The following is a 17125-nucleotide window of genomic DNA, read 5'->3' as shown; positions in this document are numbered from 1 at the left end:
GATTGCTAAAATGGGAAAGGCAAATACGATTCCCAGTTCTAGTTGGGTATCTTTCATGAGCATATGAAACAAATAATATTTGTAGGAAAAGATTAAAGCAAGTAAAAATAGTATATTTTCAGGTAAGCAGATCTGTGTGCAGTGTTTATTTTTAGTTAAGGTCTCTAAAGACATTATAATCAATATGATGTCTAAAGTCACTTTTTTGCCATGGCCCACTCTTTCCCATGGTAGCTCCAGAGCTCAATTATTTTTGACGAACTTGAGGCAAACCGAACCAGAGGAATACTATGCATTAGTTTCTACAGTCAACTCTCCGTAACTCGATATTGAAGGGGCCATCGAGTAAGGGAGGTATCGAATTATGGAACACAAAATCAGTGCAAATGCGATCCGAGGGACCATCGCAGTAGCCATGAAAACCAACTTTTACTGTGGTTCTCTAACTCGATATCGAGATACGAAATATCGAGTACTCTCCCTTACTCGATAGTAGATTATGATTCTATACTTATCAGATTAATCCAAAAGTCAACTAACTTTTTGAATAGTAAAACTATTGGTGAGCAATCAGTTTACTATTGTAAAACAACCAACAAATTTTAAACTGATTTTGAAAAAAATAGACCCTTTGAAATATTGTTTTTTGAATTACTTTTTCCAAAACCCTTTTTTATAAAGAAACTGTCGATTAAAGTCGTCGGACATAGATGGTTGATCTGCTTGCAATGAATTCTGGTGCAACATTCTAGAGGCTGCAGAGAAACCTCCAGAGACTATTACGTAACTATTTATCCAGAGATTCCTTCTGGAATACTTTCAAGAACTCCACCAGGAATGCCACCAGCATTTTTTCAATAGAAGCTCAGAGGAATTTCTTCTCAATTTTATACTAAAAATTTTAGAGCATTCCTACGCAATTTTCACAGAGATTACTCTGAAGAAAAAATCTCAGAATTTCTTCCAGATTACTCCCAAGTAACCATGGAGCATTATATCATTGTATATATAATGTAGCTGCATTGCCGTAAGCCTACCATTAAAGTAGTTTAAAAGTGGGAAAGGGCCCTTTTACAGTTGCACTAATGCAAAAACGACGATAAAGTAATAAAGCAATTTATAAAGTAACATTAGTGCAGCAGTGCAATTTATAATGTGATATTAGTGCATTGATACATTTGTAATGTAGAATTAATGCTATATTGCTTGACAGCTCTTGAAATATGTCGAATAAAGGCAATGGTACTTTTAGATTTGTTTTATTAAATTAGGATGATATGACGGGGTTGGTGGTCTGATGGCTACCGCTTCTGCTTCATATGCAGAAGGTCATGGGTTCAATCCCAGGCCCGTCCCTTTCCTCGTACTTTGTAGTTGTATATCTCTCACTTGGTTCACGGAGAAAAATGATCTTAGTTTGAAACAACCATTTTGTTGGTTGAAATTCAATGTAGAGTTTTGGTTGTTTTCAACTGTAGTTTTGTTGATGCAAACCCCTGATTTTTATTGAAACAAAATAGATTCATGGTTGGTGTCAACCTAAGAAATTAGGTTGTTCTCAATAAAATTTTGTTTGTTTCAAACTGATAATTTATATGTTTTTAACAAAAGTTCATTTTATTTTTAACAAAATGTGGGTTGTTATATATCACTGCCACCAACGATCTGTATTAGTTTGTTTGCTTCATATCCACGGAGTTTGATTCATTATGTAGTTGATGATTGAGCAAATTTTATCAACTATTTTCAGTTAAGAGGTGAAACCAGGTAATGTAAATCTGTAATACAGTAGTCTATTGTCGCATAGATAAATTATACTTTAAATTTTGATTCCAGAATCAACAATCAACATGAGTTCAGATCCATTGAAAAGATTCCTAAGCTTCACCCTTGATAGAGAAAGGTATTTATCCATCAGGTATTAAAATTTCAATAGCAAGACATTAAAACTCATGTGTTGTTTACAGAAATACATCGACATTGCCTCACCATCGTTAAAAAGCAAGATCTTTGCGAGCAAATCAAGAAATTTGGCCATATTGAATAAAAGAAAATTCAACGCAGAATGCAGATGCAAAATGTGGATCAACTTCATTAGATATATGTAAAAATCAGTAATCTTAAGAAGAAATACATGCTTTGTTCAAATGCAGTATTAATTAATTTAGTTATCTTCAAAAATGATAAGTCAATATGAATCGAAAAACAGTAAACCTACAAGCAACCAACGATATGTTTATTTCAAACAAGAAATTTGTTTGCAACAAACTCAAGATTGGTAACTTCAAACTTATTTTCTTTGTTTAAAATAACCTAAAGCGTTGGTTGTTTCAACAAATGTCAAACTGAATAACCAATATTTTGTTTGTTTTGAACAAACTTTGGTTGAATTTGAGTGTGAAACTGAGATAAAAACAACTAAAATGTTTGTTTGTTTTAACCACCGCACAAGGCTGAATCAAACTAAAATTTTGTTTGTGCAAAAATCAACCTAAACTTTAGTTTGAAAACAGCTAGCATTTGGTTGTGTTTACCATATTTTTTTCTCCGTGTTCTATCTTCCATTCTAAATATATCCCACTCATACTATTCGTTCATAGCAAACGCTAGAACCAGAGACGGACAAGAAACCGTTTCCCTAACGCTTCCTACTTCCACGCGCACGCCTTTCTTACGCCTGATACATAGGCAGTCTGCTAACCACAAAAGCAAACCTCTCTGCCATGCCTTTCCCCCAATCCATACACTCCCGCATGAACTGACGTGGATGCAGTGGAATATACGGTCTACGTGGGAGTCAGTTCAATGCATCATCAATTCCTCCCCCTTCCCCTCATTGGTCTGCATTCTGACGTGGCAGGTGCCATTGTTGCCTAAAAATAGACGATCACCAGCACTTATACACTGAGGATGCCTGTTAGTCCCAAGCAGTCATTCGGTTGGTTCCTTGTGTAAGTGCAGCTGATCTGGCGATACTGGAGTAGCATCCACGGGCGGCCAATCAAGCTCAAGCTCAAGCTCAAGCTCTGTTTTATTAAATTAGGATGATAGTGTTGCCTAATAACACAGAACACCTAGATATAAGAAATAATGAATGTAATGTTTAGAATGATACTAAAAAAATAAAAAAAATAAAAAAAAATAAAAAAGGCAATGTTACATCAATGTTGTTGAAATGCAGTAGAATACGTGCACTGTTATAATCAGGGTGTCGACTACCTGGAAAAACCTGGAATTATCAGGGAATTTTATTCAACCTGGAAAAACCTGGAATTCTGAGGGAATTTCGGCTCCACTCAGGGAAATTATTTTGAAACAGTAATAGATGGTATAATATGTCGTTTTTTGTGACAACAAATCTCCTCAATATAAAAAAATTTCGGCTGCGCCGCTATCAAAACGCTAGTTGACAACGATTTTTAATAATTCAGCATAAAACATGTTTAGACAAAGACACTTAAGATTACCAAATTGGTAAAGGCAAGTACAGCTCCAATTAGGTGTCGTTCATAAGCAGCTGATAAGTTGAAAACATTAAAAAAAATTACAGAAATGTTTTTTCATCTATTATATCAAAATAATAAACTTTGTAAGAAAAGAGCAAAAATTACAACAGACACGAAAAATAGTATATTTTTCAAGTTAGCAAATTTTCTTCAAGATACTTGATCACTATTTTAATGCAAGTCTCTATTTTTGGTTATGGTCCCTAAAGTCTAGTTTAATGAAAATTATCTCTAAAGTCCCTTTTTGAATCTGCTTGCAGTGAATTCTGATACAAAATTATACTATAACTGTTCCGACGACAGCTCAGGGGATTGGGGTTTTCTCCGGATTGGTCTAAATTTCACTGACAACGCATGGGATTAATTTTCCGAATAACTTCAAACTTCATTTCACTGTAATTTCCGCGAGAACACTACTCTTCAAAATCTATCAATGGACTGTTGCCTGTTCATTCATGTCTTTCGATAACTTTCCTCTTTGTTTTTTACTGGACTGTACCTTTTCCTCTCCATACGAGCGAACAAACTTTCGATCTAGGCGCGCAAACATTCTACACAAAAAAGCTCCTTTGCCATAAAGCCTATTATCCTGCGGTGCGTCAAAACGAAAACTTCCTATTGATGTTCAATGACGGCATGTAAAAACTCTGTCTATTTGTAAATTATGGTTTCGCTACACATTACAGTTTTGCTAACAATAACTATTAGGCTTTGAGGTGACTATTCCACCTTATTAGGCGACTGTTCCACAAGTTCTTGATGATATTTCTTAGATCTCGCGAGGAATGCTTTAGTCATTCTAGTAATTTCTTCTTGAATACTTTCAGAAATGTCTCCCCAGATACTAACAGCGATTTCAATGGATGCTTATAGGCATTTCTTCAGAATTTGGTCCAAAAATCCTAAAGCATTCCAACGCTTCCTCAAAAGTTTATTCTAGAGATTTTGGAAAAAAAATGTTTCGACATTTTCCTACAAAATCCTATAATAATCCCTAAGCCAATGTTTTCATTTATTCCAGGCATTTTCATAAGGATTTTTTCAAATATTCACCCACTGTTACTCTCAGGAATTGCTCCAAAAGTTCATCAGGCTTTATTCGATGGAATTCTCGAAGAATTCCTCGATAAATTTGACATAGGATTCCTCATTAAGTTGCTCCAGAAACTTATCTTGGAATGTATCCAATATATCATCAAAATATTGTTGCTGCGGTTCAAACACTTCTCTAATAATTTTTCAAATAAAATATCCATGGATTATTCAAAATTCAGGGATTCGGTCCGAATTGGTCCAAGTAATTTCTTCAAAACATCATGTAGGACATTATTTGAAGATTCTAATTTAGGAGCTCTTTAAGGAGTACTTAGAACTTACATAAGCTTCATCTGAGGTTACACTAGGATTTTCTTTCAAAATTCACCGCAGATTTATTTTTATTTTTTCTCCAAACTACCAGCCCTGATTTCCCCGAAGAAAAAAAAATACCGAAACACTTTCCAGAAATCTTGGATCCCATTTTAAGGGAAAGGATATTTTTTTTTAAGATCGAATAGTCTATTTTTTCAAATCTGACTGATGATTTAAGGCACTTCCAGATCATTTGATAAACATTCTTGATTTTCGCGGCAGTTAAATAAAAAACATCATTTTTTTATATGTTAACACTTTACCTAGATAATTTCTTTTATGAAGGCGAAAAATACTTTGAAATTTATTATTAAAAAAATATTTTCAAGGATACCTTTCATTTGAAAAAAAGTGTTTAGTGTACTATTTGTATATTTTGAGGGATTTGCTCATCCTGGAATTGTTTTTAAAAACCTGGAAATCTTAGGGAATTTCATTTCTGTAAATGAGTAGACACCCTGATAATGCTTGTGGTTACTTGGGCTGATTCTTTCACAGATTTCTTCAACTTCAACTTCTATGATTCTTCCCGCAAGCCCTACAGAAGTTTTTCCCCAAAGGTTTATTATAGAGTTTTCGAGAAAAATCGACATTTTTACAAGAAACCCTACAATAATTCCTACGCATTTTTCATTTATTCCAGGCATTTTTATAAGGATTCTCTCAAAAATTCATCCATAATTACTCTCCGGAATTTCTCAAAACTTACTTAAGCTATTATTGGATAAAATCTTTTCCAAGAATTGCTCGATTAATTGCATCTGGGATTCCTCATTAGATTCCACTAGAAATTTCTCTAGCATTTCTTTAAAATTTTATTACTACGGCTTAAACACTTCACTGATATTTTTTCAAATACAGTTTCCAGACCTGCATAGATGCTTTAAAATTTCATTCAAGGTTCCACACTAGTTAATACTACAGCAATTATTACAGTCATTGCTCCGACCATTGATGGATTAATATGCTTTTATTATCATAGCAATTTATCAATACATATATTCATCAAGAATTCGAGAGATCTTTCAGTTATCCTTGTAGGTATTCATCATTATAACTCACACAAGTTTCATCAGAAATTACACTAGGATTTTTTTTAGAAATTCCTCGTGGATTTTTCAAAATTTTTCACAAAAAATATGAATTTTTTTTAAGTTTGAGTTTTTTTCGTTCGTGGTTTTTCTTTAAAAAAAAACAGATTGAATACATGAAGGTATATAATTTACGGAAAAACGAAAAGTTACTTGTCGTAATTTTACGAGGAAGTCTTAGAATGTTTAATGGAAGGTATTCCCATTAAACTTACTGATGGAAAATTTCTTCCTTAGTCGGCGTTTAAAGGACGCGATCTTCTGTCATTATTTTTTATTTGAAATATCGATTAATGCGTAAAAATATTGACCTTATTAGGTTGAAGAGCTGGAGTTTATATGGAAATGTGAAATGATAAAAAAATTAATTTTACAAATGTTCCAAATTCTTATTAAAATGTTCAATATAAAATACTTTGGTAATATAAAAGATACAAAATTTTGAAAATATTGAAAATCTACTAAAAAAGGATTATTTACGTAAATATAAACTATCCTGTTTGAAAAAATTCTAGGCGATATCTCGTAAATTTGGAAGCACAATAAAAATGTCCAAATATGGTACTCAACTAGACCTACTACCTGCAGAAGATCATATGGAATATTCCCTATCATTATTGATATTGATCGTAAAACAGTATACTAGAATCGAAATAAAATTGATTACGGCTTGCTTTTCAAGTCACTTTTAGTCACTTTTTCGAGAATAGAAAGTCACTTTTTAGTCACTTATTTCTCAAATTTGGTCACTAAAATAACTTTTTTCGGTACCAATTCTTGCTACCAGCCCTGAGCATATACAAAAATCTTGATCAGAATTAAGTGAGAGTTCTGTCCAGGATTTTTCAAGAATTTTATCTAGGATTCCTTCAGAATCTCACCCGATATTAATTTCAAAACCCTGCCTTGAAATGTTAAAGAATTTTGTCCAGCATTTCAAAAGTAAGCTACTCATAACTGAATTATAAATTCAACTAAGACTCTATCCAAATCTTACTTAGTAATTTTGTAACCTTTTTCAGGATTTTAGAAATTAAGCATCGAATTCGAAAAAAATCGTGACTAAAAGTCTATGGAATTATATTGAAGATTCTGTGAAAATGTTGACCATGGTATCTGTGAAAGTCGTGTCCACAATTCTTTGAGTGTCCAAGATTTGTGATAAGTAGTCTTTTTTATAGGTAGCTGGCAGGGCGCATTATTTGTTTACCTGGGCATGGTAAAAAAAAATGTTGTAATCCTAACAAGGTTAATCGTATAAACTTGTTCTTAATATTAAAAAAAAAAAAACAATTGAATTTTTAACACTTCACTTAACTTTACAAAACAAAAAGCAAAACACTAAAAATCATCAGTAAAGTGAACAAATACAGATAGACAAATTTCGTCTGCGACTTACAAACTTTGTGTCTCTTTCATAATGAACCTGTGTGTGTGTCTTGCATAATGAACCTCAGATCGATCTTCTTAAATAAGATTTATGTGTAGAACTATTTTACCCGAAATGATCTAGAAATTTTAAAAATAAGGTAGGATTTTAAATAATTCATAAATTAAGTATTTAAGAATTATCGAGCTAAAATAAGCTTGATTATGAACTGGAATATATTTTCGAGGCGGCAAGGATCAATGGATACAAGTAAAGGACGATAAAAGCTATCATCAACAAGAAAGAAAGGCAGTACACAAGGCGTACCTTGACGACGCACACCCTTGTCAGAGTATCCCTCCCTCGTAGATACCTACGACCAATACTACGAACCTGGGAGGGAGAAACCGATACGAAATTTATGTACGTCAAGGTGAGCCGAAATTCTGCTGTCACGAACTGTCATTGTGAGCCCAGATCTTGAACAATGGACAAACATGGTAAAAGCACGTAATAAATCAAAACACATTTTTGAATTTTATCAAATGTGACAAAAATGGATTAAAAACCTATTCATGCTTATTCAAAAAAAATGTCACAATAGCACCTTCTATTCTGATTGAGTATAAAGTATTCAAATACGCATCATTTTGCTATTTCCAATAAAAACGAAAATTAAATGCATAGAAAACTTTGGCCCTTTTTCCATGTTTGTGTAGAACGATCGAAGGTACACAACAAAAGTAAACTAGCGATTTTCATCAAGTCTGCCTTGATTGGCAAGCTGGATTTTTCTTGCAGTTTGAAATAACTTTGTGTCATATTTCGTGTGTAGTATCGGTGCCCCCCCCTCCCAGCTACGAACAAGCAGCCAGGCTGCTGTCAAACTAAAACTTTCTTAAAAATGATCTGAGAATGCTTAGAAACGTATGGCCATGATTTCGTCACGCTACAAATTGTTATGCATTTTATGTAACACACAAATTGTCAACTTTTAATCCGTATAGGCCTGAGTGAAAGCAAAAATTCGGAAACCCTCACCGCTCAGAGAATTCTCAACGGATTCAAATGATTATTTGTCAGTTCACTGGCCCACATATCTAGTTTCTAGAAGTGGCCAAAGGAACTCGGAAATATTCCTGTGGCCGGAGTTTTTCCGGTGGGTCACTGGGTCAAGTCGAGTAAAAAAGGGCTATTTTTTGGGACATGCCAAGTAACTTTTATTTATTTGCAATGACAATCGTTTTAATTTGCATAAATCATTAAGATCTGACATTCAACATTATAAATGACGAGTTTTGCACCGTTAAAAATATACCAGCTGTGGCCATTCGGACGTAATGCTTGCAAGAACCGGCTATAGATTTGTTGGATACTAATTCGTTTCAATTCTCGAAAAGTAGAAATCAAACATAATTGTGCACTAAAATGCATTCCCATAAGCATGGCACAGATGTTCAGATACAAATTGGCCACTTGATCGTAAATCCCGGGACCCGAAAATGGTCATTTGTAGGATTAATCAAATGCAATACTTATAGTTATCCAATTCAAACGTTTCTCAAAAGGTTTACACTGATGCAATTTTCTTTAAATTCCGTCATGTAGTTGCCACATTATAACCGATTCTGGCAAAAATCTGTGACTTAAATTTGCCTACCTCCAGGGGCACAAATGCACAGTACCCTTCTCACCCGACCTGACCTAGTGATCCACCGAAATAACTCCGACCACAGGAATATTTCCGCGTTCTTCTGTCCACTTCTAGAAACTAGATATGTGTGCCAGTATATTGACGAAAAATCATTTGAATCCATTAACACTTGTCCGCCTAAGATATTCTTCACTTACACGGACGACGAAGCCTCAAAATCAGTTGGAACGCTAAATTCCATCCACTATATCTCGGCTGTCCTAAGCCCGATTTACAAAATTTTGGCACCTACAGAAATGTATGGGCTTCTAGATTCATGATAGATTTTTGAAATATTTTTGGGAACTACTGTTTGATTTGTAGTACTTAAAACATCGGAGCAAGTCCCTAAAAAAAACGAAATTTTGCCAATGCCTGTACACAACTTGAAATTTATCGCGATAACCTATAGATTTTTTTATTGTATGATGATCGTATTAGTGTAATCGAACAATTGGCATTGAATTTTTCACTGATAGCCCTTCAAAGAACTACAATATATTCACAAAACTGCGTAGAATACAGAAAAAATGCATTTTCAACTATAACTTGAAATTTATCGCGATGACCCAAACATTTCATGATCTTAAAATAAACTCATATTTAAGGCCATCAAATTTACAGAACACTGATAATAAATTTCTGTACGGAAAACTACAATATTTTCACAAAATACTGAAAAATACAGAAAAATATAGGTTTTCTACAGTAATTTCTTATATATCGCAATGACTCATCAGTTTTACAATTTTAAACACTTTTTATGTTCATGAGAAACAAATTTGCTGAACATCTGTGATCGCTGTTTGTTCAACGAACTACAATATATTCACAAAACTGCGTAGAACACAGAAAAAATACATTTTCAACTATAACTTAAAATTAATCGCGATGACCCAAACATTTCATGATCTTAAAATATACTCATATTTAAGGCCATCAAATTTGCAGAACACTGATAATGAATTTTTGTTGGAAAAACTACAATATTTTCACAAAATACTGAAAAATACAGGAAAATACAGGTTTTCTACAGTAAATTCTTATATATCGACTCATCAGTTTTATAATTTTGAACTCTTTGTATGTTCACGAGAAACAAATTTGCTGAACATTGTTGATCGCTGTTTGTTCAAAGAACTACAATATATTCACAAAACTGCGTAGAACACAGAAAAAATACATTTTCAACTATAACTTAAAATTAATCGCGATGGTCCAAACATTTTATGATCTTAAAATATACTCATATTTAAGGCCATCAAATTTGCAGAACACTGATAATAAATTTTTGTTGGAAAAGCTACAATATTTTCACAAATTACAGAAAAATACAGGAAAATACAGGGTTTCTACAGTAATTTCTTATATATCGCAATAACTCATCAGTTTTATAATTTTAAACTCTTTGTATGTTCATGAGAAACAAATTTGCTGAACATCTGTGATCGCTGTTTGTTCAAAGAACTACAATATATTCACAAAACTGCGTAGAATACAGAAAAAAATACATTTTCAACTATAACTTGAAGTTTATCGCGATGACCCAAACATTTTATGATCTTAAAATATACTCATATTTAAGGCCATCAAATTTACAGAACACTGATAATAAATTTCTGTTGGAAAAGATACAATATTTTCACAAAATAGTGAAAAACACAGAAAAATATAGGTTTTCTACAGTAATTTCTTATTTATCGCAATGACTCATCAGTTTTATAATTTTAAACTCTTTGTATGTTCATGAGAAACAAATTTGCTGAACATCGTTGATCATTGTTTGTTCAAAGAACTACAATATCTTCACAAAACTGCGTAGAATACAGAAAAAATACAGTTTCAACTATAACTTGAAATTTATCGCGGTGACCCAAACATTTAACTCCTCTACCGGCAGCTTCATTTTTCACCGCAAAATTCAAATTCAAATCGTTATAACTTTTTTGTTTTTCAATATTTTTGCACCATTTTTTCACAAGCTCTCAAAAAATTCATCTAGTTTTAGAATCTGTGTCGATATTGATCATAAGTCATCTGATTTTGAAGATATTCCAAAATTCCTTGGGGTGAATATATTGTAGTTCTTTGAACAAACAGCGATCAACAATGTTCAGCAAATTTGTTTCTCATGAACACACAAAGAGTTTAAAATTATAAAACTGATGAGTCATTGCGATAAATAAGAAATTACTGTAGAAAACCTATATTTTTCTGTATTTTTCACTATTTTGTGAAAATATTGTAGTTTTCCGTACCGAAATTTATTATCAGTGTTCTGCAAATTTGATGACCTTATATATGAGTATATTTTAAGATCATAAAATGTTTGGGCCATCGCGATAAATTTCAAGTTATAGTTGAAAATGCATTTTTTCTGTATTCTACGCAGTTTTGTGAATATATTGTAGTTCTTTGAACAAACAGCGATCAACAATGTTCAGCAAATTTGTTTTTCACGAACATACAAAGTGTTTAAAATTATAAAACTGATGAGTCATTGCGATAAATAAGAAATTACTATAGAAAACCTGTATTTCCCTGTATTTTTCAGTATTTTGTGAAAATATTGTAGCTTTTCCAACAGAAATTTATCATCAGTGTTCTGCAAATTTGATGGCCTTAAATATGAGTATATTTTAAGATCATAAAATGTTTGGGTCATCGCGATAAATTTCAAGTTATAGTTGAAAATGCATTTTTTCTGTATTCTACGCAGTTTTGTGAATATATTGTAGTTCTTTGAAGGGCTATCAGTGAAAAATTCAATGCCAATTGTTCGATTACACTAATACGATCATCATACAATAAAAAAATCTATAGGTTATCGCGATAAATTCTAAGTTATCTACAAATTACTGCCGGTTAGAATTTTTTTTAGGACTTGCTCCGGTGTTTTAAGTACTACAAATCAAACCGTAGTTCCCAAAAATATTTCAAAGACCTGACATGAATCTAGAAGCCCATACATTTCTGTAGGTGCCAAAATTTTACAAATCGGACTTAGGACAGCTGAGATATAGTGGGTTGAATTTAGCGTTCCAACTGATTTTGAGGCTTCGTCCTCGGTGTGTTAAGAATTCGCTGAGCGATGAGGGTTTTAAATTTGTTGCTTTCGCTCAGGCCTATACGGGTTAAAGAAAAGTTGTGCATGGTCCAAATTATGCATACGTTTTGTACAACTGTTCTAAAATATTGTCTAACTAACATACGGTTAAAATCTTTCTGATTAAGTCTATTTAAGATAATTGAAACGGTTTGATATCCAACAAATCTATAGCCAATTCGTCCGGGCATTAAGTCCGAGTAGCCACACCGGTACATTCTAAACGGTGAAAAACTCTTCATATGTAATGTTGAATAACAGATCTTGATGATTTATGCAAATTAAAATGATTGCCATTACAAATAAAAGAAGCTACCTTAGCATGTCCCAAAAAAAAATCGTACTTTCTTACCCGACTTGACCCAGTAACCCACTGGAATAACATGAATATTCCAGAGTTCTTCTGGCCACTTTTAGAAATTAGATATGTGGGCCAGTATACTGACAAAATATTATTTGAATCCGTTTAGTATTCGCAGAGCGGTGAGGGTTTTAGTATTTTTGCTTTCACTCAGGCCTATACGGGTTAATTTATGTATTATAGGTTCCGTTAAAAGAAATAGTCCGGTGTTAAATGAAGTTTAAGTTTGTTTTCTCTGAACCTACAAAATTTGAAGTAACTTCAAAGAGTGATTTTTGTTTGTTCCTAAAATACAGATTGTCATGTTTGTTGAACTTTTTTCTCATATAAAACTCTTTTCATCAAATAAAAATAGAATCAACATTTTTCAACAAAGGAAATATTAAGAATACAAGATAACAAACATTTGGATACATAGTTCCTTTGCGATAGAATTTTGCTTGAGGATTACTTGATTCATAGAAAATCTCTTAAATATTGAAAGGTTACACGGCAATTTTTAGTGAAATTGTTTTCAATATCACTATGAGAAAAAAAATTCCGGCCTTAGTGCCTGAAATAGTGAATAGAGGCGCGAACCGATCGTTATTGTGACAGCCATGTTTGGATTACGAATTTATAACCTGAACGCGCGGTTTACTAGCGTCAAACAGATAGGTACAAAACATAAGCTTTAACAAGGATTGAAACGTGCTCATTATGTCTATCTTTTTCGTGAAAAATTAATTGATCCAAATTGAATGCGAAACGAAGGCCCAAGCGCTCGAGTTTGCTTTCGCGCGTCCGGAATGATTTTGTTTTTTTTTTCTCTCTTCTCAGTTTGCGCTTCGTTCGTTTCCGAGCGGAGTCTGTAAGCTGTAAGTGAAGCTGAAAGTGGATTATGGCTGCTCAGTCAGGGATGGGATGAAGGATCAGTTGGTGAGCTCGATTCATGCTTTCATTTCAAATCTGTTAAATATGTATGACTGCACATTTAATCGTAACAACGGTGGGATTTAGTATGATTTTTCAACAAATTATGAATGCACATTTGACTATGAATGGTTTGTCACTGAGAGTGTCGGCATAAACTCTTATTCATAATTTTTTTATATTTTACATATATATTTTTAAAACACCCCTTTACCTTTTACTTTTTTATGTAATAAAAAAAAAAAAAACTTTGAATGGTTCGACACTATAAGTGTAGACTTGCAAAAAGTTCACTTTATTCAACAAACTTTGAAAGATTCGCCCTTGAAAGTCTAGCCAATCGAGTTTTTTTCCTTTTCATATGAGTAAAATATGATAACAAATACTTTCGTCCTGATAGCTGTAGGAATGTTGCATTTATCTATTTGTACAACAAACTTTGAATGGTTCGTCAGCTTAAGTGTCGAGATTATTTTCTTCTACTTGGAAATTTTTCATATTGATTGAAAATATTTTATTTATAAGCATGTTTATATCTCACAAACAATTGTTTATCATGATCTAATCGCTTATCAAAGTGAATCCTGTGACCCAACGATCCTCCGCATTAACAAACATCCATCCCAGTGGCCTTTGGGGAGATCCAGAGGTAAACACGGTCTCCAAATAACAAATGTTACACCACAGACAAACAGCCGTAACAGCTAGAACAATTATCAATCAGTCACGTGAACAATTACGCCCAATGCTAAAAATACTTCATTTGGCCAACTGTGAATTAGGTGGCTAACGTCAAACTCGAACAAAAGTGATGTGAGCGCTACTACCAAATATTAGAATGGATTACCTGCTTTGCTCTTGCCTACAGTTGATCAGCAGAAGTTTTTTTCGTTTTATTTTGTATGGGGAAAGGCATCTAACTTCAAATATCGTCCCCTTGATGCTACAACTAGATAACTCGAAATTTGAAATTTTTGACTTCAATATGTCAAAACATTTTTCTTAATTAGATCTGCAAAATATCCACAGGTCATAAGCGTGTGATTCAAAATACACAAGTTAAAGATTATTTTTCAATCATAATCTCTGCGATTAACCATCACCTTGTTAAACGGTCATACTTTCAAAGTTGCACATCTCAAAATTTTGATTTTCGAGTTATCTAGTTGTAGCATTAAGGGGACGATATCTTGTGAATGAAAGCTTTAATCGAAAAGATATTTGGTAGTCGTGATAACCATCATCATCACGCACAACCGGTACCAAATATTTTTTCGAAAATAGTTCCCAATTTTGAGAAATAATTCGTTAGATGCATTTCGCCATACAAATATTTTTCGGGTTACCTTTTAGCGATAAACACTAGCGCATGTGCGTTACGGTGTAGCGAGTAGCGAATCAGGGCATGCATGTAACCCATTGGGCGCTATTCTGCTGTACGATGAAAACAATTAGAGTGTTACGTCTGTTTGTCTGTGGTTACATACTAACATTCCCCCAATCCCACCTGACTGCAAGGACGTGATACCGAAGAAGATTAAGGTGGTTATAGAACGAAGCCACACCTCAAATTTCCATGAGCACAAGACTTGAGAACCAAACAGCGCTTCGCGTAGAAAATTTATCCCATTGGTCACCACAAGCAAGCAAGTAATTTGATTGGTTTTCAACGCGAACTGTTGTCAGATTCTCCAGTCTTGTGCTCCTGAAAATTCGAAGTTTGGCTTCCTTTTATAATCACCTTAAGGCCAATCTCAGCTAAACTTCTAGTTGATTCTTTATGCATTTTCACTGACTTCGGTCAATAACGGAATAGCAACCATTGATATGTGTAGTCAGTCTAAGCTAAGCTAAGCGAAGTAAATAAATTGATCCAAATGTCTTCATTTAAGGCGAAGTAGGCCGTCATTGAAATTTGTACGCGTCGTTGATGATTGTTGCTAATTCATCTCACGATTTAGAATCAAAGAAAATCAGTTGGTTTTGCACTGACACAGCTGAAAAAGTATCAGCATACTTTATGCATGTTAGCGTGTACAATGATACTTTTTCAAGTCAATATAAACTATAAAGACTGAGTTTTATCACATTGAAATGCAAGCTGAAAAGTCATCATTGTTGCCAAAACGAATGACGGGCTACTTAGCCTTAAGTAAATGAAAACTGAACTAAGTACTCTACCATTTAATTCCACTAGAATTCGTATCCAGGGTGTCGACTACCTGGAAAAACCTGGAAAGTCAGGGAATGTCAGGGAATTTAATGTTTGACCTGGAAAGTCAGGGAAAGTCATGGAATTTCACTTGAGGTCAGGGAAAAAATATCAATACTACAACATCAAACAAGTTGATTATCTGGAAAGTTATTGTTAAGGCCAAGTCAGCAATACGATATATGGAATAAAAAGGGTAATCAATCTTTCGAAATAGCAGTTAACCATTGAGGAAATGCTCTTATGCATAATAAACTGTACATTACTGCTTGTATTTATCCTCAGAATTAATATTTTTTAAATTAAAAAGCATCATTAGTACTCTCCGAACAACGTCTTCCAAATTGACGTGGATTGCTTAAAAATATTTTGTTGTTAAGTTTCCTAGATCTCGCATTTTGCTCAAAATCTTGGAAAAATGGAGTCAACTCCATCAAATTATGTCAATCTTTACAAGTTTGCTCAAAATATCCAAGTGGAACTGGTGAAATGGAATAAAGTATAGAGAAAAACTAATGAGGATTCTCGTATTTAAGTGATGATGAATAAAAGCCTATAATCTCAAAATTTCAAGAGCATAAATCTGATGAATCAAACAATAATTTATTAAAAAAATGGTTATTGGCTGGTGGTGATCAATCGATCAATTGTTCAGCTTTTAACACTGTTTGGTTTTCTAGATTTGTGCTCCTGATGATGGTACAATTTTTCGGTTTAATGTTCTGAACAGTTTCACCTTTATTATATTTGATGTAAAATTACATCATGAGAAAATAAATAAAAAAAAGTAAAATTTCGTCGAAAATACGTATGTTTCGGATATCAGGATATGGACAGGATATTTCTTCAAATTGTTTCTGAAAAAAGTTTGTTCAGATAATACCGCCTTTCTTCAGGATTTTTATCAGAAGCTTTCTTATAGATATGGCCAGTTTTTTTTCTTAGAATATACCCAGGACATTCTACAGAATTTCTGATGATGTCTTTCATAATTTCTCGATTTATTTCAATATTGAAAAGCAGAAATTTCAGAAATATTGTTTGAAATAATCTATTCAATTAGCTCTTGACACAAGTTCAAAAGGAGAATTCTTATTATTAGCGCATAATTCAATCAGTGAATGAATTCCGTTAAGGTGATTATAAAACGAAGTCAAATAATCCTAAAAAATCCAAATTATGTTCTTGGGGAAATTCAAGATTGAAAGAAATACTCTAACCATTTTTACAAAACCCTGGAGATAAGGAGCTTCTAGGGGAAATCGTCATGGAGAAGTATTGAAGGAATATCTGTAAAAATATGTTTAAGAATTTCAGGAGGAATTTCTGAGAAATCTGTGTGGAATTTCTTGAAGCCATACTCCAAAAAAGTTCTTCAGCAATGGCTGGAATTTTACCTGGAAAAAGTAATAGCCAAATTTCAGGATAAATTCCTTACACTTAAAAAGCATCGTGGATGATCGTA

The 17125-nt window shown here is 33.3% G+C and overlaps 1 protein-coding gene and 1 long non-coding RNA gene across 2 annotated transcripts in view; both read left to right on the top strand.

Moving 5' to 3' along the window:
• LOC5575668 (non-specific lipid-transfer protein) overlaps nucleotides 1–17125 on the top strand; it is a 32691-nt gene that overhangs the window by 4591 nt on the left and 10975 nt on the right. The window lies entirely within an intron of this gene.
• On the top strand, nucleotides 1337–2396 carry LOC110677223. Its single transcript, XR_002501036.1, has 3 exons — nucleotides 1337–1767; nucleotides 1837–1903; nucleotides 1968–2396. It is a non-coding gene; the product is annotated as an uncharacterized LOC110677223 (long non-coding RNA).

The sequence above is a fragment of the Aedes aegypti genome, chromosome 2, assembly GCF_002204515.2.
Source record: "Aedes aegypti strain LVP_AGWG chromosome 2, AaegL5.0 Primary Assembly, whole genome shotgun sequence".
NCBI lineage: Eukaryota > Metazoa > Arthropoda > Insecta > Diptera > Culicidae > Aedes > Aedes aegypti.
This window is presented reverse-complemented; position numbering and strand designations above follow the sequence as displayed.